Source organism: Orcinus orca, chromosome 19 (genome assembly GCF_937001465.1).
Source record: "Orcinus orca chromosome 19, mOrcOrc1.1, whole genome shotgun sequence".
In the NCBI taxonomy this organism is placed as follows: domain Eukaryota; kingdom Metazoa; phylum Chordata; class Mammalia; order Artiodactyla; family Delphinidae; genus Orcinus; species Orcinus orca.
The window spans coordinates 31,922,114-31,949,627 of NC_064577.1; positions in this window are offsets into that span (position 1 = coordinate 31,922,114).

A 27,514-nucleotide genomic window follows, 5' to 3' on the forward strand; every position below is an offset into this window, starting at 1 on the left:
TGCGCCGCCACTGCAGTAAATAAGGTAACTGCTTCCTATTACTTTAGCCCCATATGGCTGCAATTTGAGTGTCTTTGGAGACAGTGCGTGTGTCGGGGCGGGGGGGAGTGAAAGTGGAAATCAAATGCTCTCAGATCGCATTTTTATGAAGGAAATTGTCGGCGATTCTTTTAGCAGTCTTCCCACCACCCCCTAGTTCCGGGGATGAGCTGCCCAGTTTCTTTGTTTATGGAATTATAGACGCCCGCCCACCTTGGGACACCTGCTTCCCGAACGCCTGGGTCTCCTGCCCGACTCTGCACTCGTTTTGGTGAACTGGGGACGCGCCTGCCACTTCCCTTCCCAACAAAGGGCCTCCAACCTGCTCCCGACTCCTGGAAGCCAGCCCCAGCCCTCGGCCCAGTCTCCGGAAAGAGTCCGGACCCTGTGCTCCATGCGCCCGCCTCCTTCACCGGGGAGCCGCCCCCGGTCCAGGGGGCCTTTTAGGCCTCCCTGTGTCCGCTGCCCGTGGACTCAGCCCCCGGGGAGGAGGCCCGAGGCTGGCGCGGTCCGAGGGGAGGGAAGGCGAAGGGCGGCCGCGATGAGGGGCTGGGCTCCTGGGTCGCCAGACCAGCAAGCCCCAGCGCGTCCTCTAGCTAGAGGGTGAGACCGGGCCTTGGCTCGTTCACTGGGAGCTTTTCAACTCCACGGCTTGGCGGGTGTCGGACCTGCCTGGTCTTGGCCGCGGACGCGGGCGGATTTGGAACCCAACCATTTGCCTCGGGCGCGACAGCCGGGCCGGCTGTGAAGTGAGCGCGGGTGGCTCCGAGCGTGGCCGCGTGGGCCGTGGCCGCGTGTGTGGCGGTCGCGGCCCGTGACTTACCACCGGCGGCCCCGGAGCCTGGCGGGCGCCCTCCAACTTTGCCGCCCCCACGCCTGGGCCAGGGCCCGACATCTCCGGGACGCTGTTCGCCCGCTACAGGGGGAAGGGCAGGGGTGACCGAACACCCGGCAAAGAGGTCCCAAAGACCCGGCCCAGGCAGACTGGCCGGTGACTGGAGGTGAGGCTGCCATGGTTTCTGGCCTGGGCTCTAGCCTCTACTCCTTCCCAGAATCAAGAAGTTCCCACTTCTCCTGTCCCGTTTTCTCCTCCCGAGTAGACTTTCAGACCCAGACCATCGGTGTCAGAGAAACACGAGAACATGCTGCAAAGGATACTAAGGGGCTGACCATGTTACAATAATTTCCCACAAGCCTGCACACACTCTAGATGACACATAGCCTTTGACTTCAGCCCCCTGAAATCGCAGGAGGAATAGCAGCCCCACAGGAGCAAGCAACATCTATTGAGCAGCTGTTGTTGGGCACCTGCATTATCCCACTTACCATTGGTAAGAGCCATTCCATTATCAACCTGGTAAGAGCAATTCTATTATCCTCATTTTATAGATGAGGAAACTTGAGGCACAGTGAGGCAAGTAACTTGCCCAAGGACATACAACACGGGTTCTGCCTGAGGAGTCCCAAGCCCAATGCTCTCTAATATCTACAGCAGTGGCTTTGGACACTCTGCATGTTTCACTTCCTCCAGGGCTTATGGAAATTATTCAAGGTAAGAAAGGGCTAATGGAGGCTCATGGAACTGGCCATAGATGAAGACAGTGATCTTATTGCCAGAATCAGCAACCTGGTTGTGCTAAGCAGAGATGCTGCTCTGGGCCATTAGCATAAAATTTGATGCTGGAACAACAGAGGGAGGGAGGAGTTCTCAGAGCTCAGTCAACTAAGCTGGAGGCTGGATGTTGGTGGAAGTCTTTGTTTTTCCTTCATCATAGAGCACAGTGGCTAAAATTGTGGGCTCTAGGGCCAGTGGTTCAAATCCACTTATTGGCTGTGTGCCCTTGTGCAAGTTACTTAACCACTCTGTGCTTCAGCTCCTATAACTGTTATTTAAAAAGAAATATTAACATGCTTACCCCAGGGGGTGAATGGACAGGTTCAGAGAGTTGTCATGTAAGCACTATCACACCGTCAGGCACAGGCAAATGCTCAATAAATGTTCATCATTACTGTTACACTTGTCGCTTATTAGTGTTCTGGGGCCAGGTCAGGCTAATGGGACTTGGTGGGTCTGGGTTGGGTGACTTTCCCCAAGGAGCCCGGTATCAAGCCCGAACTTTCCCTACCTCCTATGAGGGGTACCCACAAAGAGGGAGCCGGGTGCTCACCGACCCTCCCAGGGAAACTGTGTGCTCCTCAGACACAGTCTAGACTCGCCCCTTAGCACGGCCTGCCGCGGGATGCGTCCCACCAGATGGCCTCGCTACCAAAACGCAACCGCGGCTCCTGCAGCGCGGAGGCCTGGCTCCGTGCGGGTGCGGTGCTGCAGGAGCACGCGCACAGAGATGAGGCCGGCACGCATGCGCGCATGCGCGCACGCGCGCCGCGTGGTGGGTCCCCCCCAAGTCCTCTCCGGGAAGGCTGCCTGGTGTTGCTTGCGAAGTCCGGCTCCGGGAGCCTGGAGGCACCCTCGGCTGGCGGGGTGCAAGGGGAGATGGCTCCGAGGTGGACGGGAGACCTGAGCGGCTGCACCTCCGTGCCTAACCCGCAGGATGAAAGGGGTCCGAGAGCGGATAGGTCTGGGTGTTCGGTTCCCGTCGTCCCTGGAAGGGCGTCAGACTCTACGGCCTAGGCACAGCCGGGGCGGGACTGGGAGAAGCGAAGAGGGCAGCGGGGTGTGGGGGCAGAGAAGCCTGAGAAAAATGGGTGGCCTAAGGGTCAAGGCCTCTGCGCCCCATCCGAGAGGAGGGTGTTATCAGAAGCCTCCTGGCCCCGAGATTCCCCGGACGCGCGAACTCTGCTGCTGCGTCAGCCTTGGCCACCGGGCTCGACCCACTGACTGCAGCCTGTGATATAAGATGCCCCAGGTGGAGAGTCTGACTCCGGATTCTGCCTGCACGGAGAGGGCCTTGACCTCGCAGTGACTCGACAGGGTCCGTGTGTGCTTCCTTCCCGCTCGTGACCCCATCCATCGAGAAGGCAGGGAACACGCACTTCCCAAGGGAAGACAAGGTTGGGCAGTGATTGGTGGCCCTAGAGCCTGCGCTCAGCGAGGTCGCCTGGCTCCCTAGAACCCGACCTCTGTCAGGATTGGCACTTCGGCCGCCAGCCATGGTGGCCAACTGGTCGCCACACTGCCCTGTCCATCCCCACAGGATCTCTCCCGCCCCAGGGAATCTGCAGGGACGCCTGGGACTCCTTCTGGCGCTTCACGTTCATTCTCACTTCCTACCCCGCCCCCAAGCGGAAGGAATTGAGGTGACTTTTTGATGTGACTCAGGGGACTTCAAGTTAGTTCCAAACTGGAGATCCTTCAGTCAGTGCCACTTCCTCGCGAGGTTGTTCACGCTGAGAAGAGCCAAAATCCAGTCTCCCCTTTTAGAGGTCGGAAAAATCGAGTGCAGGAGCCTGCCGGGTCCTTTGACGAGGCACATGTTGGAGGGGTGGGGGTGGGGAGCGAGTCTGAGCACTCCGAAAGAACCTCAGGGGGCCGAGGCGTTCGCCCTCACCGGGGCATACGGGAAACCCTAGGGGCAGACGTTTGGGATTCGACGGAGGAAACGCGACGGTGCTCGGGAGGGTCCGGCCTTCTTGTTTCTGATGGACCCTGGTGGAACCTCGGCGTCCTCCACTCTGATCAGTGCCTTTTCCTGTAGCCCCCGGTCGGGGCTTCCGCGGTGCGCCCCCAGCGTTAGTCCCAAGGGTGGGCGCTGTCGGGGGCCGGACGAGGCCGGGCGGGCGTCGAGGTTGCGCGACCAGAGCGCGCCGGCTCCGCGCACGCCCAGAAGCCGTGCTGCTGGTTCCGGGGCTGCCGGAAAGCGCGCGGCCAGCGGTGGCTCTGTCCCCGCGCAAGCGCCTCACTGCCCGGGCAAGACCCGTCTCTCCGGCCACCCTTGTCTGCGGGATGGCTCACCCCCCAGGGGGAGGACACCGACGGCCACTCAGGCCGGGCCACTCTCGCCAGAGAGTCGGGACGCCTTCTCTCGCTGCAGATGAAAGCCTCAGATCGACTTCCCCGCCCTTCTCTAGGAAATCAAATTCAGGGAACGTGGTACCGTATTTACCCGCAACACTTCCTCCCTTGACATTTTGCACTCTTGAAGTTGGGGCAGAAGTAATTATGCAAACATCTGGGGCTGTCCTGCGCCGCTACCCGGCACCGTTCTTATTCATCTTGAAAGCCGCACTCTCTCATTTGCATAATAATGGCTTATCTAGAATGACACAGCAAATGGAGGCAAAATTAATTTTCTTTGCTTCAGCTAGTCTTTGAGATCCTGAAAACAGAAGCTTACGGCAAGAAAAACTGATTTTGCTGTGAGTGTGGGGTTCTTGACCAGACCAGGGAGAGATAAAGTTTAAAGTAGTGGAAATGTGATGTTCACGCTGAGTTTCTGTTGTTTTTTTAGTTTCACCCTTGGAGTTTATCTACTTTGGGCCAAACGGGTCAAGGGCTGAGCCACCGTGAGAGTCCTGGAAAACACTCTATCACCTCAACAGTAGAGGGATGTTCAGTGGCTCGGGAAACGGGGGCAGCATGGACTGTGGCTGGGGGTATCGGAGGTCGATGTTGAAGGTAGCGTGGGGAGGGGAGAAAGTAGACCAGCGGCCCGACTGGATTAAGGAGGTATCTGGCTGATCAGCGCTCTGGGCCTCTGGTCTGGCCCCTCTAAGGCTCAGTTCTCCACCCTTTGGACAGATCAAGAGGAAGTACTTCCTTGCTCTGGGATTGGTCGCCGCAACGACTGGGGCAGCAGAAATCCTTGGATTCAAAGCAGAAAACGGGTGTGTGGATAGTCAGGAGGGCATTATGTGGAGGAAGCATCTTTTATACATTAAAACATCTTTTTGATCTTTTTTAATATGAAGGGGAGTGGCATGGAGAAATCCACAAATAAATATGGCAAATGGATTTGGACCAGAATTGTCATCGTGGGGCCACTTTCAGGGCTATTCTGGGCTCCAGAAGATTTTTGCAGCAGAACTTGTCCCCTCCAAGGTCAGTCTTGCCTCTCCCAGTAAACAGTGCAGAGAGAGCACAGTGCAAAAGGTTGGGAGATCCACCCGCGGCCTCCCCCGCATCGCGCTGTGGACAGGAACTCCCTATCTCTTCCAAGAAGACAGAAGTTTTACGTTTAATTAAGGAAGTGGCGCCAGTTCAGCTTAGCCACCAAGAAGCCATCATTGCGGTCACTCCTTTTAAAATAATTCTTACATTTCATTTAAAATCAGGGTTGCAGGGGGAAAGCCGGATTACGAATTGCTGAGAGTGGAGCGACCTGCAGAGTGAAGTGAGCAAGCGAGAGGGCGGAGGATTAGCCCACGGTCGAAGGACTGGCTGTTTTCGCGGAAAAGGAGGAGGGCGCCAAGAGACCGCGGGGCGCGGGAGAGGGTGTCGCTGAGAGTTGGGACTACTGGGTTGGGACAAGGAAGCCGGCCCTCCCTCCATCTCCTTTCTCTTTCCTCTGCATTCATTCTCACTGCCTTTTGGACGCAGTCTCCATTCTGCCTTTTTTACACCTCCCTGCGTGGCGCAGCTCGACCCCAGAGGTATTATCTTTTTTCTGGCGGTGGGTGTGATATCACAGCTTCTTCCCTGGGGGCAGGGGCGCCCTGGGGGAAGGGCATCCCTGGAATACCGGAGGAAATGTTCTAGCCGCTCTCAAGTCTTTTCCTCGCTAGGAAACGCAGGGAGAGTTGGGATTCCAGGCCTCCCAATCATAGCTCCAGGTTTCAGCCTCAATTTCTCCATTTAGGAGAGTAGGGAGAACACCCAATGAATAGTAGAGAAAGGAGCCAGAGGCGTTGCCGGGTCCACTGCTTCCGAAATCTCTTAAGTCTGAAGGAGAAGGTCTCTAGACGACCTCGTTCTCCGGCCGCTCTGGGTGTTCTAGCAGCCCCGGGCCGTGGGTCTCGGAACAGTCCTCCCCACTACCGCACCCCTGCACACACAAGCTTAGGGGAGGGGTCGGACCTCCCCGGCCCGCGAGCAGCCTCTCATCCTGAGGGGGACACCATCCAGCCTGCAAGGTCCGGAGCAATGGCTTCGTTGACCCCAGAGCCGGAGCCAACCCGGGCCCAACCGACCGAGAACAAAGAGCAGCCCACGCAGAGAGACGGGCTGCCCATCCCGCTGGAACGGCGCCCGCGGGCTGGGGGCGCCGAGCGCCACGCTTCGGGCTCCGAGTCACCGTCGCAAGCCCCAGTGCGGGGCAGCAGGGTGGTGAGCTTTCCTCCCTGGAGTCGGAAACTTCTAAGAGCAAATTCCCAAGTCTGATTAGGCGAAAAGTTCGCGCCCCACTTTGCACTAGTCGGGTCCGCGCGGACTTGTCCAGTGGAAATGGAGAGAGTGAGGGCAGTGGGTGCGGGGATCTCAGCAATCCGTCTGGGCTTTAAAGGCGCTTGGACCACTCAGAAGCAGGTGGAGGAGTCGCCTGTCTCCGCTGAGGGGTGAGCCGACAGCGAGCGTGGAGATGGGAGTCTGAGGGTGAGGGTGTGCCAGAGGCAAGTGTGGGGGAAGAGAAGGAAAGTTGGGCACAGAAGTGGAGGAGAGGTGGCTTGGGGGAGTGACTTGGAGCCTCAGTCAGAGCCTCTCCTCCCCACCATTGGGTACTCAGATCCTGTAGGCTAACCCGGGTGCCCCCTCCAGATGAGGCTCTCAATGCTGTCCAGCCCGGGTTTCCAGCTCAGGGGAATCCAGGAAAGTGCCTTCAGCACTTGCACCGCAAGAAGAGCAGGCTCCTCTCCTCTCTGGAAAATCAGTATTCCCACCTGCCAGATTGGCAGGTTCTTCCCCATTTTGTTGCTATGACAGGTACCTATAATGGACCCACATGGAGAGTACTTCGGATCCCAGGAAAGCAGGACTCCTTAACACACACACACACACACGTGTTGTTTTTCTAAGATGGGGAAAGAGGTCCCAGGCTCAATTTCCTACAGTAAGGTAGTGCTTCTTCCAGCTTCTGTGGGTTCAGGCAATTCTCTTCCCCAGAGGGAAAGATCCCGGGGCTGTCTACACTGGAGAGTTCCCAGGGATGCTCAGGGAAGCCAGCCAAGGGATAGACAGCTGGATTCTGAGTTGCAGCAGAGGGTGGGGCAGGGCAGAGGGTGGAGCCAGGCTGGAACTGGAGAGCACTGACTGGAGGAATTTATTCAAGGGTAGGGAGGAAGCTGGAGCTGACACCCACCAACCAACTGCCCAAGGGAGCCTGCTGGGGAGTGCTTGGGAGTACCTGTTTCTACATGGGCTCAAATGTACATGATGTTTTATGGTCATTTGTATCCCAGAGTCTTGTGCCCAGCCTGGTGCAAGAGGGTGTGCAGGAGTGGTGGGAGTGGATAGATGTAGCTACCATCCGCTGAGCAAGGGCTGCTTGCTCCATGGCAAGCTCTGACTAGATGATTTCCGAACTCTTCACTTCTATTCTTCATCACAGCCCTTAGAGGGAGACTTTATTAACCACATTTAAAGCTGGGGAAATAGACTCAGAGGGGCTAAGTAACTTGCTACTGACCAAGTTAAGCTGCAGGACAGGGCTCGACTTAGGTCTGTCACCCAGGAATTGAGGTGCCTAAGAGGAGGTGCCGTGGTAGTGGAACCAGGCTCGGCAGGAAGCTAGACACACCCTCCTGCTGCTCTAAGCCATGGGGTTTGGCACAAGAGAGCCATCTGGGGTGCAGTTGGGGTCACTGGCCCTTGGATTTCCCAGACTTTGGCCAGACCAGAAGCCCAGCAGCCTGGGGCCAGAGTCCAACAGAGTTTTCCTGCCTCTGGCCCCCCTCCTCCTCAGCCACCCAGGAAGAGCCACTGGCTGCCATCAAAGGCAGTCAGTTCCAAAGTGCTTGCAGAGCCAATCAGGCAGCCACTATGGGTCTTCATGCACCAGCTCCAGGGTTCCAGGACCACCAGACCATGCAAACATGGAAGCCAGTGCCCGGGCTGCTGCTGAGACATGCCTGCATAATCCAAAAAGATTGGATTGGGAATGGAAAGAATTGGGTCCAAACCTGCGCTTGCTCCACCCCTGACTGGCTGAGCTGCCTTGGACAAGTCTTTTTTTTTTTTTTTCTCTCGATCTCAGTTTCTCCTGTAAAAGGGTCATTTGGAGCAGGTAGTCTTGGAGCAGCCTGTCTAGTTTCCACATTCCGTACATTTGGGGTCGTGTGGTCAGGTTTACTGGGATTCCAAAACCTTTAGAAAATACTTGTTAACCATTGGCGGCTGGCCACTGGTGCATTGCCTCAGCCAGCACACAACCCTGGAGTTTGTGACTGCCTAGAAATCACGGGGACTCCTGGGGAGAGCTGGGAGTTCCTGTCCCAGCTGTGCCCGGTACTGGTCTCAGTTTCTCAAATGATGCCAGGCTCAGAGCTACTAAATAGTTAGGGGGCCCAGGAAGAAAGAGGAAGAGTCCTGAAGGAAGCGCTGAGTGACCAGATGGCCTCTCCAGTCCCAACCTCAGTCGGGGACAACGGGGGGCATTATCTTCTCTCCAGCTCCAGTACCAGTGCCAAGCTGCTGGAGGCATAGCCACAGCTGGGACTAATTCCAGGTACATTCTATAGGTGGCATCATGCTACTGGAAATGGCCTCCTTAGAGGGAAGAGGCTCCCTCCGTGGCATCTCCAGGCACTGGGGAAGCCAAGGCAAGGTCGACACAACCCCAGTTCAAACTGGCAAGAGAGGGGCACTTGAGGCACCCGTGGAGTGTGAGAGGAGGAATCGTTCTCTCAGACTCTGGGGGCCACTGGTCCAGATGCATAGGTTTCTTCAGGACCATCAGCCTCTGGCAAGACTCTCTGGGAGTCTCATGCCCATTGCAAACGGTGGGAAGAAAAGGCCTCAGCCCAGTACACAGTGGGGAGCGATAGGTGAGCTATTGGGGTCTCCAACAACATTCACTGGCAAAGCCATGCTGTGCCACCCACCCAGCTGGCAGGAGAACTGTCACCACACCACTGAGGCTCCTCCCCGGTTGGCAGACAACCTGACCAGGGGCCATTCCCTTGTCCAGACCCTCGCCTGGAGGAGGCCAAAACTCTTCTCCAGGTGGGCAAGGAACCCGGCCAGAGTGAGGAGGGAAAAGGCACGCGGTGCAGCAAGCTGGAGATAGGACTTGGGGGTCAAAGACGAGCGCAGCAGCCCGAGATGGCCGAGGCTCCACCCTGGCCAACCGCCCCTCCCAAAGACACCCCTTGCGGCCCTCCCCCTCGCAGCTGTCTGATCCGGCCTCCTTGGGCCCAATCGCGCAGCTGGGCCGCGGACCCGCCGGGCCTGTCACTTTGGGCAGCATTTAGCCTGCCGTCCAGGAGCAGGCAGGTACAGAGGAGACGCTGAGGGGGGTGTGACAGCGATGCTTCTCACCGTTCCCTCCCGCCGCCCGGCCGGCTCCAGGCTGCCTGGGACGCCCGGGCACCGAGCCCGTGGGTCCTCGCCGCCTGGGCCACACGCAGCTCCCGCTTCTCGAGACCCGGCCTGGGACCTCCGCCAGGCCTGGCGCCGAGGAGGTCGGAGAAATGGGGCGCAGGATCTCAGCTGACGGCACCATGGGCCAGGCCTCGGGAGACAGCTGAGGGGGACCCTGAACCTCCAAATCACAGTCCAGGTCTCTTTCCTCCCCACCCCACCACCTTCCAGGCGTTCGGCTAGGTTTCTCGTGATTCTGGGCCTTTGCTCAGACTCAACACAGACTGGCTCACACAATTTTTTTTAAACAAAAGCAATTAGATTTCAATCCCGGTTCATTTGCATTTGCACCTCGGAAGCAGTGGGGAGGGAGTGGGAGGGAAGGAGTCGGGAAACTGGCGGCAGCGGGTTACACCTTCCGAGAGCCACAGCTGGCCCGGGCTGCCATTGCGCAGTCCACATCTGGCCCGGCCGCGCGGTAGCCGCGGCCCCCTCCCCGCCCGCTCCCGGGGCCCGCGCGCCGCAGCCCGCTCGGTGGCGCGCTCATCGATCGCCGGGGCCGCGGCCGGGCGAGCGGAGAACAAGGTATAGCCTGTATTTAGGTTCCTGCCCTTATATGGCGATGTGCGCGAGCGGCAGCCGAGCGGCCGCACCATATAAGGACACGCGGAGGGCGCCGGGCTGAGCTGGTGCGAGCTCATTGGCCCGCGCGTCTCTCAGCAACCGGCTCTCACGAGTGGAAACGAGCCAGCCGCCCCCGCCCGCTCCCCACCCCCTCCCTTTCTTTCTCCCCCAGCGTCCCCGCCTCTCGTCTCGGCACCCCTCTCCTTGCTTACCCCCATTTTTGCCTGACCCTCTCCCCAAGTTTTCTTTTCGCCGTTGTCCCCCTCCCCCTCGGCCTCGTTGTCATTCTCTTCCTCCCGCTCGGCCTGTCCTCGCCCCCTTCGCGCAAGCTCCCACTTCCATCCCACGCACCCCCTCCCCAAACCTCGGCGAACGGAGGCGGAGGAGCGGGAAGGCCCGGATGCGGGAGGGGAGCTGGAAGGTGTGTGTGTGTATGTGTGTGTGTGTGTGTGTGTGTGTGTGTGTGTGCGCGCGCGCGCGCGGGCGTCGCTGCTGCAGTTGCTGCCGCAGCATCAGGTCCACCGTGTGCACGCACTGGGCTCTGCGAACAGTCCGAGTCTCCCCTCCACCCGCAACACACACACGCTCACCTCCCCGCCCCAAAGGTAATCAGAGCAATTAGCTGCCGAAGAAATGTGCTTGCGGAACTAGGGATGTGCTAAACCACAAACAGTCCTAGGTACCACCAAATTACCATCCCCCAGGGTGTCCCTTCGGGCTGGATTTCTGAATGCAATCATAATAATGATAAATCGATGTCTCATTTAAAGCTTATTTTAAAAACCTGCCAATCGTTCTGGGGGGAACGCTGAGTGCGGGAGAAAAATGTACTGATAGAGCCACCCTCGGGTTTCCAGGCACAACGCAGTGCATTGGTGGTTGCGGGATGCAGGTCAAGTGCTCAGCGCTGGGCCCACCCGCTGGACGGGAGCCCGAGGAGGGAGAAGACGTCGCTATTCCCGTGGAGATGAGGCTCCGGTTCCCCTAAAACTCAGGCAGTAAACGCACAGCGGTTCCCGGGGCTCCCCTCGGCCCCTCCCTCGCGTTCAGAGGCGCGCGCACGCGCACGCACGCACAGGTGTCCGGCTGACCCCTCCCGAGTGGTAACCGGTTCCGAAGCGCTTGTCCTCCTAGCGACGCCGAGGCAACCAGAGCCACCGCCTCGGGGACTCGCGCCTGTCCCCAGGGGAACCAAAGGGGACGGCTAAGACAACCCTAGCGCCCTGGGACCGAGCTTGCCTCTAGGGCTGCCGCCTAGCCCAGGCATTGAGCGATGCCCCCTACTGGGAAGCCTGTGCCTGGAGCCCGGCGCAGGTGGGGGTCGCATAGGAGACCTGGCTCGGGTGGGGGATGGGGAACGGAGAACGATGACCCGCGTGACCTCTGCTCGGTCTCGGGCATCCTTCTTCGCCTTCGCCCTCTTTCCCTTCTCAAACTCAAATCCCCGAACCTGGCACCTCCCAGGGGAAGATGGCAGAAGCGGGCTCTGCCAGGGAACGAGGGTGCGAGATTGGGGAGGGCGCTGCCTGCTGGATGGAGTTAGTTTTGGCCGCCGCCTCCTCCTCGCTGTTTCTGGAGAAGGAAGCGCCGTGGCCGCAGCAGCCCTTGGTGCCAGCACGTATCCCTCCCTGACCTTGGCTGAGCTTTGCTACCACGGTATCTTGCCTAGCAGAAAGCACAGTTTTCCTTCTGCGCAGGGGCTGGGGATGCCCTCGGGGCAGAGGGTTTGTCTGGGTCGGCGCCCAGAGCTGGACCTTTGCCATGCAGACCTCTCTGAGCACTGGAAAGTCCGTGGATACCCGGTTGCAGCCTCCCGGTGCTCCCACATAGCCCATCCCTGCCCCGCACCTGCCCACGCCCATTTAGGCAGTTCATTCATATTAAATAACCATCCCCAAGTTTCTGGGTGCTCAGGTAGGTGGATACCTTCGCCCAGCGGGGGGATACCTTCACCCAGCGAGAGGAAGGGGAGGGGGGAGGGAGGCTCCCAGATGTTCTCCCCGCACAGGGACGTGTCTCCTAATTGTGCCTCTTCTTCTCTACTCTTAAACCGCAAGAGCAGAAGCCATTCTCGAGTCTGGAAACCCCTTTCCTTGACCTGTTGGCTCTTTGTCCCTGCCCTCTGATTTATTGAATTTGAAATTTCCAGCCAGCAGCGGTGAAATCGCTGGAGCTGAGTACGCGGTTGGCGGGAGGCGTGAGAGAAACTTGCAGAAAGGGAAAAATAAAGTCCCAATTTACAGATACACTTCTTCCCGGCCAGCCCGCCTCACTACGGCCGGGATTGTTCGGGATTGGAGTAAGAGGGGGCTACGGACCCACTCGACTGCGCCAAGTGGTTCGGGCTCCGGAACCCGACCCCACCCGTGGGTCCTCTGTTCGCACTTTTCGTTTTTTCCCCAACAATACCAGCCTTGGGGCTCCGGGGGCAATTTCCGTCCCGCCCTGGTGCGCCCCCAGGCCCTGTCCTGAGCCTGCGCCCCGGGCAGGTTCGCCAGCTCGCTCTGGACGCCCCTCTCCAGAGCCCGGGCTCCCCTTGGCGCCCAGAGAAGCCTGCTTGGGCCCGGGTGCCAGGGAGCTGCAGGGTGGCCGCGGGCCCCTCTCCGGCGCGGGCGGCTCTTGACTGGGCAGAGGCGGGGGTCGGGGAGCTGCTCTCTGCAGAGAAGAGGGTGGGCTCGCGGCACCTGCTGAGCTGCCGCCGCCGCTTCGGCTCATGGCGCCGAAGGATCCACCCGGATCTTCTCCGCGGAGTTCCGGGCTTGGGTCATTTTGCAGTCGGCACGCACACATATTTTTAATTTATTTTTTATTTTTCACCGGGGGTGGGGGGCTGTGGGGGTCGTCAGGGCTGGCCAGCCCAGCTCCAGCGCCGGGGTGGGGGTGAGGACAGTGGGGCGGCACGCGGTCACCGAGGTCAACAGCCCATTAGCATTGCCCCACCCGGGCGCCGCGACCTCGCGAGGGCACGGGGCATGCGGGGTGGGGGACAGGCCGACAGCGCCCTCCCTGCACTGTCCCCCTGCCACCCCTCACTCCCGCTCCCTCCGCCGCTAGGTAACCGCCCCTCCCCCTCCCCTCTCTTCCCCCGCTTCGGCCCCAGATCCCCCGGTGCCCACTAGGGTCCCGGCGCCCGGGCGGAGAGTCCCGGGGAGGGGAAGGGAGTGGGGCTGCGGGTGGGCTGCGGCGCCCGCCCCCCGCCCGTGGCAGCGTGGCGACTGGCGCCGCTTTGGCAGCCATTTTCTGCAGCTGCCGCGGCCGGGGCTCTGCGGAGTGAGGCGGAGGCTGCAGCCGCCAGACAGAGGCGGCGGGGACAGAGGGGCGCGGGGTCACCGGCGGGGGGGGTTATTCGGTGGCCGGAGCGGGGGCTAGGGGCGTGCAGTGTCGCCGGCGCCTCCCGCCCCTCCCGCCCCTCCCCCTGCTGCATTGCAGGCGGAGCGCGGCCGCTCCGCGTGGCGAGCGCCTGCGATCCCACCCTTTCCCCGCCATCTTGTACCCGAGCTGGCGCCTTCCCAAAGAGGAGCTGCGTTAGACAAAGCCCGCCCTGGGCCCGCGGGGGCCCCTGCAGCCCACCCGGGCTGGGCGGCCTGGGGGCTCCCGGGCCCACGCCCTCGGCCCGCCCCTCCCGGGGGGCCGGCACACCCCCTCCCAAGGGGGGCTCCGCGTGCGACGGCCACTCGCCTAGCCTCAGAGGGTCAGCGGGGACCCCCACATCGGTTGCCAGGCTGGACCCGCGCCTTCGCCGCAGCCCACCCTTGTTGCGGAAAGGGGGGTTCCCCCGCAGGCTGGGCTAGTGACAAGAGCTGGATACTCTTGTAGCCTCGAGTCCCTTCTCTCTTCTGGTTGGGTTGGTTGGGAGATCACTAATTCTGGAGCCCCCACCTACCCGTAGTGCCAACCTCACGCCCTCGTTTTTCTCCTGGGAACCTCAAAGAAGACCGCAGCGTGGGCGGCTCTCGATACCCCCGTAGCTGCTCAGCAGCTGCTGCAAACGGGAGATTCGGCACTCCAGTTTTCTGGGATGGCAGTGCTGTTGCCCCAACACCCCAGCCCCCCGCCGCTTGCTCAACCCCTTCCCTCAACGCCCCTGCACAGGACTTCCTGACCTAGGGGTTTGTGGCGTGTGTGGGGGAAGATGAGGCACCCCTTCCTCAGCCCCGAGACCGCGGGAGAACTGGCTCCCGGCAGCCTACTCCGTCAAGTGCCACGCTACTCCTTGGTAGGGGATTTTCTCCCTGAAGGCTCCATTTTCCCATCCCCAAGTCCCCAGCCCCTGGGGCGCCCAAGGTCTCCAACAGCTGGTTGGTTCCTCCCGACTGCACATCCCAGGCTGGGGGTGGGGGGAGGAGCACATGGCCACCGGTTCCTGCACCCTCTCTTCCCTTCAACAGAACCCCTAGGGAGTCCCCATCTCCCAGCCCACCTAGACTCCCAGGAGTGTCTGACTGGAAGGGACGGTGGTGGATGAGGAAACAGGCTGGGAGACGGGAGTGACTGGTGCAAGGTCATTCAGAAGGTGAGTGGCAGAGCTGGACTCTTCACACACCCCCACCCCTCCCCTTATTTCTTTCAGATACCAAGATCAAAGCCCAGGCTCGCTGTGGACGGGGAGCTCACTCCTCCAAGTACTCTTGGCCAACGTCGGGACCGCGGCAGAGGGGGCTGGGCACCGGAGGGGTGAGGAGCTGCCAGACTGCTGGTTCACACCCGAAACTGGGTTTCCCCAACCGGACGCCTGCTGTCCCTCCCACCCCCATCCTGCGGGGTCTCCTTCGAGGGTGGAAAACAAAGCATCCCAGGATGGCTTTGCCAACGCTACTGGCGGGGCGCAGTCCTCCCCCCACCAATGCCTGCCAGCCCGCGTGGATTCCGAGCCCGGCTCCGGAAACCAGTCTGACCACTTCGCCCATTTCCCAAGCCTCCCCAGGCGGCCGGCGGCCGGCTCTCAGGGTGGGGTGAGCCCAGCTCGGCCGCAGCCTCCGCTGCCCCAGCGACGAATGGATTTGCCCAGAAGGCGGCCGTCAAAGGGACACACCCGGCCGCACTCTGGGGGCTTCCGGTCGCTCCCCACCCCGTATCCCCCCATCATGAAAACTGGTGGTTGGAAGCTCCACTCCCGGGCCGCGTCGGCTTTCATCCGCTGGGTCAGCTGCCGGCCCGACGATCCGGCGCAGAGCCTCCTCCTGACCTTGCCCCATGCGCACTGTCCCTGACGCGGCTGCCCTGGGGGCGCTTACAGTCGGGTCGGGACACCGAGCTGAGCCCCAGAATCGAGTGTGAACCCTTTAGACGGTGGCTGTTGCTTGGGATCACAGAGTGTTGCCCGATGCGACGGAGGTGGCAGAGGAGGGACCGACCTCGAGGGAACCGTGGGCGGGAAAGGCCAGAGCAGCCCCACCGAAGTGGGAAGATGGACATGTGGCACTGAAGTCCGCCCTGCGCATGTGTTTCAAAGGCTCCACCAGCAATGCACCAGGATGCCCCAAGAAAGCAATGCGCCCCACGTCCCGCCCGCGGCTCCAGTCGATGAGAACACCCTAGAGGGCAGGGCTCGAGCTGCCCAGGTACCACCCGTCACGTGGCGACAGCGCTGGCGCGCGCCAGCTACCCACTAGCCGAGGGCCGGGATGGTGCGTGGCGGCTGGCCTGCGGTCCCGGCCGGGTGCGGAGCTGCGAGGCGGCGGCCGCGGGGGCGAGGAGGGAAGATGGCCGGCCGCCAGCGTCGCCCGCCAGGCCGGGGCCGCGGAAGGACAGACAGGCACGTAAGGTGGAGGAGAGCCGCTACCCAGCTTTGTCGAGAGGCCCGGGCCACTCCTAGTGCCCGGCTGGGGCGGGCGGAGCCAGCTTTGTCGAGTCAGCAGGGTCGAGTTGCGGCCGGTGTGCTCCTTCACCGAGCCCCGCCCCTTCCCATCCCCACCTCGCTTTTTTAGGGGGAAGGGCAGGGCAATCAGCACCCACAGGCAGTTGTTGGTGTTGTGCTTGGGTGTCCTCCCGGATCAGCCCACCCCTCCCTGCTCCCAGATGCTTCCCCTCCCCCATCGCGTTAACCTGGGGAAGGGGCAGAGCAATCTGCCCTTGGAGCACCTCCCGTCTCCCCACAGACGGCGGCGTAATAGCTGGCTTATTCCTTCTAGGTATGGCTGAAAGGTTTTAAAAAAGCAGGTGGGAGTGGGGTGGGGGGTGGGGGTAGGGTATGGGAAGAACCAGGACAAGGTACTAGTTACTCTTTCACTGCAGGCTAGGCAGAGGCTGTCTCCTTTCTGAAGGCGTTTAGGGTGGACGTGGGGTGTGTGTGTGAAGGACCCAAGGGCGAGGGTACAGGTCACTTTCAACAGACCACGGCAGAGTGGGGTTGGGGTGTCAGTCCCGTTTGCTGGGAAACCCTACTGCCAAGGCTGTATCCCCCAGAGCTCCCAGCACTTGGAGCCCTGCCCCTGAGGGCACAGCCCAGAAGAAACCGGAGGAAGTTGCAGAGAAGCTGGATTTAAAAGTGGTGAAGGAGGGCTTCCCTGGTGGTGCAGTGGTTAAGAATTCGCCTGCCAATGCAGGGGGCACGGGTTTGAGCCCTGGTCTGGGAAGATCCCACATGCCATGGAGCAAATAAACCCGTGTGCCACAACTACTGAGCCTGCACTCTAGAGCCCATGAGCCACAACTACTGAGCCTGTGAGCCACAACTACTGAGCCCACGTGCCACAACTACTGAAGCCCACGCGCCTAGAGCCCGTGCTCCGCAACAAGAGAAGCCACCGCAATGAGAAGACGGCGCACCGCAACGAAGATAGCCCCCACTCACCGCAACCAGAGAAAGCCCGCACACAGCAACGAAGACCCAACGCAGCCAAAAAATAAAATTAATAAAATAAAAGTGGTGAAGGAGGAGCAGTCAACAATTAGCACCCCCTAGAGTGGGCAGAGCAGGACACCTTGGACTCTTAGGCCCACTGTGCTGGGGAAATCATGGAGCAATTCCTGCTTAGGTCGGAGGGTGACCTGAATGACCTCTAGAGCCTCCGCCTACAAGATTCCAGGGAACAGACAAAACAGAATCATGGCCCACAACTGGGCCCAGTTTTGCTGGAGCTGAATTTCTCCAGACTTCACAGTTCCATGGCAGGACCCTGTGAAATAACATGGGAAGTGCCTGGTACTTAGTAGGTACCCTGATTAAAAGAGTAATGGAAAGGCAAATCTTTAATTTCCATCTAAGTGTTGATGTCTTTATAGTCCTCTTTGTCATCATGATTATAGAGAAGCTTCCTCAAATGCACCTCTGTTCCTCTGTTCCCAGCACTGTTCTAGGCCCTGCACCAAGGGCATGAAGAAGGTGCCTATGAATTCCCATGTGTCACTAGAGTGGAGGCAACAGCAGTAGGAAACCAGCATCTCCAAGAATGGACTGTCTTCCCTCTCCCCCATCCACCTTCTCGCGTTGGTGGGGGAATCCCCAGATAAAGTGAGAGATGTCAGCTCCATTTCAGGAAGTACATGAAGGTTATCTGCTCCAGCCTGCTCATCTGCTTCCCCTCACAGTTATTAGGACACTCCCAATACCTTCCCTGGAGCAGCAGGCCAGGGAAGAAAGGGGCAAAATCAGAACGAACAGAAGAGAGAACGTAGTCCCATTCACCAACCGCCTGAGGTTGCCATTAACCCAACGGGCTGCCAGTTACAGGGGACATCCTTCTAGGGCAGGTTGAGCAGGAGGTCTCCAGGCCGGTAGCCGGAGAGACTGCAGGTGGGAAGGTGGGGGAAGAATTATTACACCTACCCTGGACCCCCTAAGCCTCATCATTCTGCACAGTGGGACCTCCCTCAGCTTTAGATGCCATTCTGGTAATCGGGCATCTAGGCTTTTTTTTAACTCACTCTCTCAATATCCATCCATCCATCCATCCATCCACCCACCCATCCACCCACCCTCCTACCTATTCACCCAACAAAGATTTCCTAGGCACCTTCTCCATACTGGTCAAGCCCAGTGCTCAGAGTTACAGATAAAACACCTGGCTTCTGACCTCATGGAGTTTAAAGCCTGGGGTGAGAGGATACAGTAATAGAAAAGCCGCACACCTAATGTAATTTACAACCTTGAAAAGTGCCCGGGAAGAAGTGTTTGGTGCTATTGAGAGCATATAACAGGTTCATTTGGGGTTGTGGGCTGTAGCAAAGGCCAGGATGGAAGTTGCCTGAACAACTCTGGCTTCTGGTTCAGGATTTTTAGGGTTGTCCACTCAGCCCATGAGGATGTGACCAAAACTTAAGCATTGATGGAGTAGCCATGGAAATAGAATGACCATGACGTGAGGTCGGTGAATAAAAATCCTCTGTCAGCTCTCAATTGCGGGAAAGAGGAAGCTACAAAGAAATTCAGGCGCGAGGAGAGGGGAGTTTATTGCCAGGTCTGTAGAGCAGATGTGGTAACCGGCAGCTCCTTATTTTGGAGGCTACTCTAAAACTGTGTTCAACTTGGGGGGCCTCCAGAGGACTGAGCCAGTTGTGGAACAAGCCAGGGTGTTTAGGTCTGAACCAGAACTTGAGCTCTCCAAATCTCATCTCAAACTGTCTCTTGTCCAGTTTGCGTTGCGAGTGGACCACAAATCGGGGACCACAGGCAGAGGGCTTGTGGTCTTGGATGCTTCACTAGCTAAAGTGTGGGGCCCGAGCATCATTGTATCCACCTGTAAAATGAGGGGGTGTTTCCTGGAGTCTCTCAGAGGCTTCTTCCAGCTCCATCCTTGTGATGACTCTATGGTCCCAGGAGCAGTGCACTTTTTGGGGTTCATCTCAGTTCACAGCTGGCACCTCTGATGTGTAGGTGGCTGTGGCTGTGCTGCCATTCCTGCCGGGGGGCATCCTGACCAGACACTGTGTATGTGCAAAGACTCCTGAGGGAGCAGTGTGGCACCGGGGTTAGGAGCCCAGGCTACCTGAATCCACGCCCTGGCTCCACCACTCACTAGCTCTGTGACCTCAGGCCAGGTACTTGACCTCTTGAAGCATCCATTTCCTCGTGGGGGTAATAATAGTTTGTATTGCATCAGGTTATTGCGAGGATTAAAAGAGAAAAAGCATGTAAGGGCTCTCCCGTGGAGCCTGGCTCAGTGAGCAATCTATAATTGTGAGTTATTGTCATTATTAGGTCATGGGGACACCAGGCAGTGGTGACACCAGGCAGCTGGTGTCACTTTTGGCATCTGACCTAAACTCAAGGTGATGATGAAAATTATGAGAGAGAGAGAGAGAAAAAAACAAAATACCTCACAAGTCAAGACAAAAGCAATCTTTTTCATAAAAGATAGAAGAGTAAAGACAAAGATCAAATCTAATAACTATAGACTATTGTTTAGACACAGAGAGAGAAAGGGAGATGCCTTTCCCACCTCCCAATCCCATGAGCAGGTGGGAAATCTTGCTGACCTGGGGGGACCAGGGGACAATCCCTGAAAAATCCTCTGCCTGAACTTTTACTCTTTTCTGAGGCTGGCTTGGGGGACATGGAGAGAAAGGGAGCAGCAGAGACTTATAACCTTGTAAACACAGCTCATTCATTCAGTAACTATTTATCCAGGCCTTTCAGACACTGTGCTGGAGAATGATGGTGACAAAGACACAGTCCCTATTAGTGAGAGACGTAAGGTGACAGAGACACAGGGATCCCTGCAGGGCATGACACAGCACACAGGTGCGGCCTGGAATTCTGGGCATGTTTTTGGTCAACTGGTGGAGGCGCCTCACCCTAACTGGGGACTGGAAACCTGGAGGAGGCTTCTTTCCCATCCAAGTTAATTTCTGGGCAGCTGTGTGGTTGCAGGGCAGGTGGAGAGATGAGAACCATCTCGTGGCTGAAGAAGGTTCCATGTTCCTGGCTCAGGGCTGGCTAGAGAAAGGGACTCTTGCATTGTGGGCTTCCAAAGCTCCAGGGAGAAAGCTGGCCAGCTCTGCATTTGGAAGAGAGAGAAATGGGCAGCCTACACCTGCCAAATCTGCGAGGTGCTTCAGGAAGGGCCCCTCTTGAAAGCATTATTTATAGATCTGACCGTTTGCCCGCTCTTATCTTGATGATGGGAATTTGGGACAACAGGTCACAAGTTGGTGTCTTCCTTTGTCAGCAATCCATTCAACATGGCAATTCCCTCACCCTTCACACAGGCATGGGCGACACGAAGAGATGGCTCGCCTGCAAGAGACCCAGCTGGTCTGGAGTTGGAGGCACATTTCATTTCTCCAGCCAGCTGGGGAGGCAACTGGAGCAGACCTGGAGATCGCCTCTAATGTTTTAAATGTCAGTATGGTCCCTACTTGCTGACTTGCCAAGATTTGATCAGCTAAATTGGCCTGTGTGGTATGTTCCCTGCAATGCACAGTGTGTATCTGGATCTTCAGCAGTGTCACCAGGGAAGCTAGATGGCAGTAAACAAATTTCAGTGGATGTGGTTCTGGGGTAAGCCTTTCTTTTACCCCTTCTGAGCTACTTCCTGTCTCATTGGGGCTTGCAATTCAAAAGGGTTCTCTCCTTGGGCCCTAATTAGGTTGAGGGAGGGACCAGCTCCATTTGGGATGCCACAGCCACCTCTGCAAGCTTCTTGGGCCCAAATAACGCCAGCTTTTGGCAGGGACAAAGGTCAGGCCTAGATTGGGGTCTTCCCAGTGTTTCCAGAGTCTCATATGTGCCAGGGAAGAAACCAAATTATGAGCTAAACTAACCCAAACTCCCAGAGGTTTTCCTTCCTTCCTTCATTCACTCACTTTTTCACTCATAACTTGGCCAGCCAGGCAGCATTTATTGCCTGATTTTGGTTGGCCTTGTTTCTCTCCCATTACTGGGAGGCAAGTCAGAGAACCGAAAGGCAAGACTCTTTTCGAGCATGTTCTGCGATTGAATCGAGATGGGAATCCCCGGACTTCCCTAGTGGTCCAGCAGTTAAGACTCTGCGCTCCCAATGCAGGGGTCCCGGGTTCAATCCCTGGTCAGGGAACTAGATCCCACATGCCACAGCTAAAAATCCGGCATGCCACAACAAAGATCCCGCATGCGGCAACAAAGACCCGGTGCAGCCAAAGAAATAAATATTAAAAAAAAAAGAAGATGGGAATCCCCAGGTCAAAATGAGGAGGGCAATCTGGGGGCCCAGGGATGCTTTAGTTTTAGAATCTCTTCATGAGAAGCGTGACTGAGTGTTTCTGGGGCCCACGCAGTCTCTGGGAGCTGGACCCACACTTGGCCTGTCAGCCTGCTGATGTTCACAGAACTCCTGGCTTGTCAGGTCTGGAGGGCAGCGGTGGGGAGACCTCGGCTCTAGCACTGTGCCCAGCTCATAGTACTGAATATAATCAAATCAGACACACATACACACACAGAAACCTAAAAAACAAAACAAAAACAAATGATGACAAAATAATTCACCCCTTCCAATCTACCCTCCCCCAGATGAAATTAAAATGACCAGGTGTGGGAATTCCTTGGTGGTCCAGTGGTTAGGACTCTGTATTTTCACTGCCGAGGGCCTGGGTTCAATCCCTGGTCGGGGAACTAACATCCCACAAGCTGCGTGGCACGGCCAAAAAAAAAAAAAAAAAAAAAAAAAATGACTAGGTGACCAGATCAATTACCAAATGACTGAGCAGGGATACACAGGCTGTATCCCTGAGACAGTCATATGAACAATCGAAGCTTCTTACTGTCTCTTTGGGGCTAACACTACCCTGGGACATTCTTAAGCCTATCTCTAAGCAAACCTTACAGCAGTCCCTGCACCAATTTCCTCCAATTTCACTGGTGAGGATACTGAAGCCCAGAGAGGTTCAGAGATTTCCCTCCCTCCCTCCCTCCCTTCCTTCCTTTCTTCCTTCAACAAATAGCTCTGGTGCACTTGCCAAGTTCTGGGAGCTGAGAATAAAGGAATGAGTAAGACAGACACTGATTTGCTGTCATGGTGCTTACACTCTATTGGGGAAAAGGGGAGGCAGACAAGCAAACAAATCAAAATTTCAGCTAAGGTTGCCTCTGCTCTAAAGAAGCAAAACAGAATAATATAATAAATGGAGTAACTGGTCATGGAAGGCTTCTCTCAAGAGGTGGCGTTTAGAAGACCTAAATAGTAAGAATAAACCAGCCTTGGGGAGCTCTAGGGGACAGGACTGCCAGCCCCAGGGCACAGAACTGGTAAGTGCAGAGCAGCTGGCCCACGGAGACAGGTTTGCCCGACTGCCTAATCCTTCCTCTTTCTGCCACATCCTGCTTCCTCACATGGCCAAAGAGTAAGGTTGGGCTCTGCTGTGCGGTGTGAGCAGCCAGGCTGAGCTGGAGGCGGCCATGACCTGTGAAACTCGGTGGCTATGGGCCCACGCTCCTGGACCCCCATTCATTTGTGTTGAGGTTATGGGGTGAAGGGTTAGAAAATAGGCCTTCAAGTAGTCGGCAAGGGACGGTCAAGTTGCCCAGATGTTCTCAGCTGCTGGAGAGCTGGGTCTCAGTCTCGCCCGCATGGGAGGCTCTTCTGATTCTTCCCAGCCCCACTACGAGGCTCCAGTGCCAGCCAGCACTTGTCCCCAACCCCGAAGGGGAGGCTCCAAATTGCAAGAATAGTAAAAGAACTCTCATATATTCTTTATCCAGAGTCACCAGTTATTTACATTTGCCCCATTTGCTTTATCATTCTCTTTCTCTCTTTTCCCCATAGTTTTTCTGAACTATCTGAAAGTAAGTTGGAGACCTTGTACCCTTTTATGCCTAAATACTCTACTGTGTTTTTCCTAAGAACAAGGACATTTTCTTACACAACCACTGTACAGTTATCAAAATCAGGACGTTTACCATGGATGCAATATTATTTTCTAAACTACAGTCCACATACAAATTTTGTCAGTTTTCTCAATGCTCTTTCGAGACAGTTTTTTTTTCCTTTTCCAAGAGCCAAACCAGGACTGTGAATTGCATTGAGTGTCCTGTCCTTTTAGTTTCCTTAAGCTGGGACAGGGACTTCCCTGGAGGTTCAGTGGCTAAGACTCCACACTCCCAATACAGGGGGTCTGGGTTCAATCCCTAGTCAGGGAACTAGATCCCACATGCATGCTGCAGCTAAAGATCCCGCATGCAGCAATGAAGATCCTGCACGCGTCAACAAAGATCCTGCATGCCGCAACTAAGAACAAGCGCAGCCTAAATAAATAAATATTAAAAAAAAAAAAAAGGTGGGGTCATCTCAATGGGCACATGCCTTTCTCCTTAAGCTGGGACAGGGCCTCTGGGTTCCTCAGCCTTGGCATTTTGAAGAGTAAGTGTCTGATATTTATTTCTACATGGTTAGATTGGGGCACTGCATTTGTGGCAGAAAAGCACTGGAGTGATGCTATATCCTTCTCAATGCATCGTATCAAGAGACACAAGTCAGTTTGTCCCCATATTGGTGACACTAACTTTGATCCCTTCCAACCCAGTGTTTTTTTGTCAGTTGGTTTCTTTCAGCCTTTTGTGTCTCTCTCCTTATCTGTACGGGTTTCTCTCCTCATCTGCTTCTGTCTCGCTCTCTTTCTGTTTCTGTTATGATCATTCTCCATTTTCTTGTGCTGGTCCTTTTGGTATCCTTACCTCTGGGTCTGTCTCTCTCTTTATCTCTGGTCCTCTCTGGTTTCCTTTTCTCCCTGCTGCCGCCTCCACCCTTGATTTTGGTCCTGTGTCACCATTCTCTCTCCAAAGTACTGAAAGGCATGCAAGACCACTTAGACCTGCCACCAGACTGACCCACAGCTGAAGACCAGGTGTGTCCTCGGATTCCTAAGAGGAATCATATGGAACTAATGAGAGGCTAGACCTTTGAGGCATCGTAGTTTACCCAGGTGGAATCTCATGGTCCTTGGAACTCATCTCTGGGCCCATGAGAAAAGGCAGGCTCTAGAGGAAGAGGGATTCTGCATAAAATTTCCTCTTCTTGCTGTCCGACTGCCTTCTGCCCATCCATATGTCATCCCCCATGAGAGAGTGCACAGACCCCAAACTCCCCTCTAGACCCAGGGCTGAGGCTCACTGTGGTTAGGCCAGGACTGAGCAAATACCATCTTTCTGCCAAGGCAGAGCCAACTCAAAGCTCTGAGGTTAGCAGGTTTCTTGCCACCTCACGGAGCTGAGCCCACAACAGCCTTCGTCCCCACTTGGTCACTGGATTGGAAGAAGCCCAGACCCCGGGCTTCTTTTCTCTCTGGGTTGGGCCCCAAACCACAGCCAGAGAATAGAGGCCAGACCATGGCACCCAAGAGCAGCACACGCAGGGAGATCAGCTCAGTGCTTTGTGACCACCTAGAGGGGTGGGATTGGGAGGGTGGGAGGGAGATGCAAGAGGGAGGGGTTATGGGGATATATGTATACATATAGCTGATTCACTTTGTTATACAGCAGAAACTAACACACCATTGTAAAACAATTATACTCCAATAAAGATGTTTAAATAAATAAATAGCAAAAAAAAAAAGAGCAGCACACGGCCAATCACTCATGGCTATGGCACTGAATTTTGAATTATGTTATCATTATTCCTATTATTAAATCCAACTTTATGGTGGGTGACTTGGGTGAGCACTGCTCCTCGTTGGAATGTACGTACCCACTTGTGTACGTACCCAGGGACTTTCTGCTCTGGTGGTTCCTCTGCAGTTATTTGTTTTCATCCTAGTTTATGGAAGTAGGCATCACTAAGGACCAGCGTGAAGCAAAAGGCTAAGGGAGGAAACAGTACTGGCTGCCCTGCCGCCCCGTCTAGTTCTTCCTGCCGGGCTAGGGCCCGGGCAGCATCCTCTCCACCCTCCAGTGCTCAGCAGCAGCAGCACCGCCAGGCCCAGGTCAGGGAGCAGTGTAGGGGCTGGCACCACCCTCATCTGTGTCTCTTCAGGGGTCACAGGCCTAGGGGATGTCAGAGCCACCAAGGCTCTTGGCACTCAAAGGCCACCCAACCCTCTCATTTTGCAGATGAGCAACCTGGGGCCTGGGAAGGGGAAGTAATGGCACGGCAGTGGCAGAGCTGGGGCCAAATCCCAAGGCTCATGACTTCCACCTCAGTGCTCCGTCTGCCATCGCCCCTGGACTTCTCAGCTGCCGGCTCAATAACTCTCTCCCATCCCCAGACCTGTTGGCAGGCAAGAAAAATAACTCATGTGAGTCAAAAGCAATTTGCAAACATAAATAATTTTCAATGCCAGGAGAGGAGACAGTAGGAAGATGCATTGAAGGTTGAAAGGAACCTGGCCAGTCCTGAGTCTCCTTCACCCTGCCCAGTGCCTCCTCTCTCCCCTCAGCACTGATAGGAGAGTGGGGAGCACAAAACACAAAGCAGGAAATGGCTATAAGGATGCTCACTTCCGTTGTTCATGGGAGGGATTCTGCTTTCCAGGTTCTTCTCTCCCCACCCCCCAACATTCACATGATTTTGTAATCCCACCTCCTTTAGAGAATCAGAGGAAATTAGATGGTCTCCTGCTTGCATCTGGAACAGCCCAGGCCTCCTCCATCCGGCTGTATTCCTCCTTGTCTTCAACCCCAAAGAGCACTACTTCAACAAAGGATGGAAGACACGCCATTATTCTGTTACATTACTATAACCTCAGTGTTATATTACAAAGGAGCTGAATACGACTGTCCCGTTTTCTCAGTTTGGATGCTGCTTTACAGACCACCCAAGACCATCCTCTGATTTTGTGACAGGCATTTGCTCATCTCCCCAGGATGTTATGGCTTATTTTGCCCTGACAGCCAGCGAAGTCCCTTGTAAGAGGTTCCGGAGAATAGTGGTGGTAGTGAGGGAAGAGCCTGTGTCATTTCGGAGGGCTGAGAGCGCTAAGCACACCTTTCTAAAGCCCACCCCAAGGGGCTCTCTAAAGCAGAGAGAAACAATGAGAAACCAGATACCATGGAATTAGTGAAGAATTTCTCAGATGAAACAGGAAAGGGAGGAAATGCAGGGAGGTTTACATTACACCTGGCGCAGGTTGAAAGGAGTCAGGGCCAGTCGTTGGCAATATTAAACTCCATGGTGCGTTTGAAAGGATCCTTAGCTCAGGCAGCAAACGAGAGGCGTTCCTGCCAGTACGGGCTGCATTGCCACCACTCTCCTCCAGCCCTAAATGCACACGCACATGCACACTCACGCAGGCATGCACACGCACCTTGGACGTCCATTGGCAATGCCAGCTCTCTGCCCCTATCCAGATTTGAGAACTTGCAGATAATTAAGTGAAATAATAATTACAGGCAGCATTTGGTGAGTTTTTACTGTGTCAGGCCTTATCCACACAGCTTACGTTAAGACCACATATGAAAATAAAAAAGGGGTGTGTGCTGTGTCTTCTGCTTGTTGTTAACTCTGTGTGTGTGTGTGTGTGTGTGTGTGTGTGTGTGTGTGTGTGTTTTGGAGTAACATGCCCATATCTCTACTATTCTGAACCTCGTGTTAAAACAAAACTAAATACATAAGGACGAGGTGATTGCTGTGCTGTCAGGAACCGTATAATATGTACCACTAGCTAAATATGGAAATTAAACCATGAATCTCCTGGAACTGACTCAAGGATTATCCTTAGGGTCTGTTTCCCTAAATTCAATTACCACATAATTACCCGGAGTCTCCTGAAACTCACACAGATAGATCAGGTGAAGGGCGAGGGGGCAGCAGGACCCTAGAGCAGCTGAGTGCCTGAGTGACATCCGCTGGCGGCAGGGCGAAAAGGAGCAGCCTGAGTCCCCAGCCTCTGCTCTGCAGCTTTGTGGTCATGGGGGTTGAGCCCCTGGGGGTGGCACGGGGGTCTTTCTTGTGTCTGCTGCTAATGACTTGCAGTGCAGGAATCAGCATCACTGTCTGAAAGCTCCCATCTGTCTCTCTTTCTCTCACACACACACATACACACACACACAGGACTCTGTACACACACACACACACACACACACAGACATACACACACACACACACACACACACGAGGCATCTGATTCTGAGGTATTTATCTAGGAACTGTGCACAAACTGTGGGAGTGCATGAAATACCCAAGACATGTCCCTTGCCTTCCAAATGCTCAAGGCTTTGTCCAGTTGGAGAATCGAGGTGCATGCACACAGGTATGTTGCAGCTAGCAACTGATTGGCGAGTTGCGGGGGCGGCAGTAAATACTGCAGGAGATCAGGCACAGCAGGCCCTAGTAAAGGCTGGAATAATCTAGAACAACCTCAGGGAGGGGATGGGACCTAAACTGGCCTCTGAAGAACCCACAGAATCCTGGAAGCTGGGAGCACAGCCCCTGGAGACAGACAAGGCTAGCTCAGAACCCACTATCTGCTCCCCTGTATACTGAATGTTTGACCTTGAATGGGTTACTTGAGCCTCTAAGCCTTCATTTTACCATCTGTGAGACAGGGACAGTGATAGGATGTAGCTCATGATGACGCCCTGAACAAGTGCCCCCA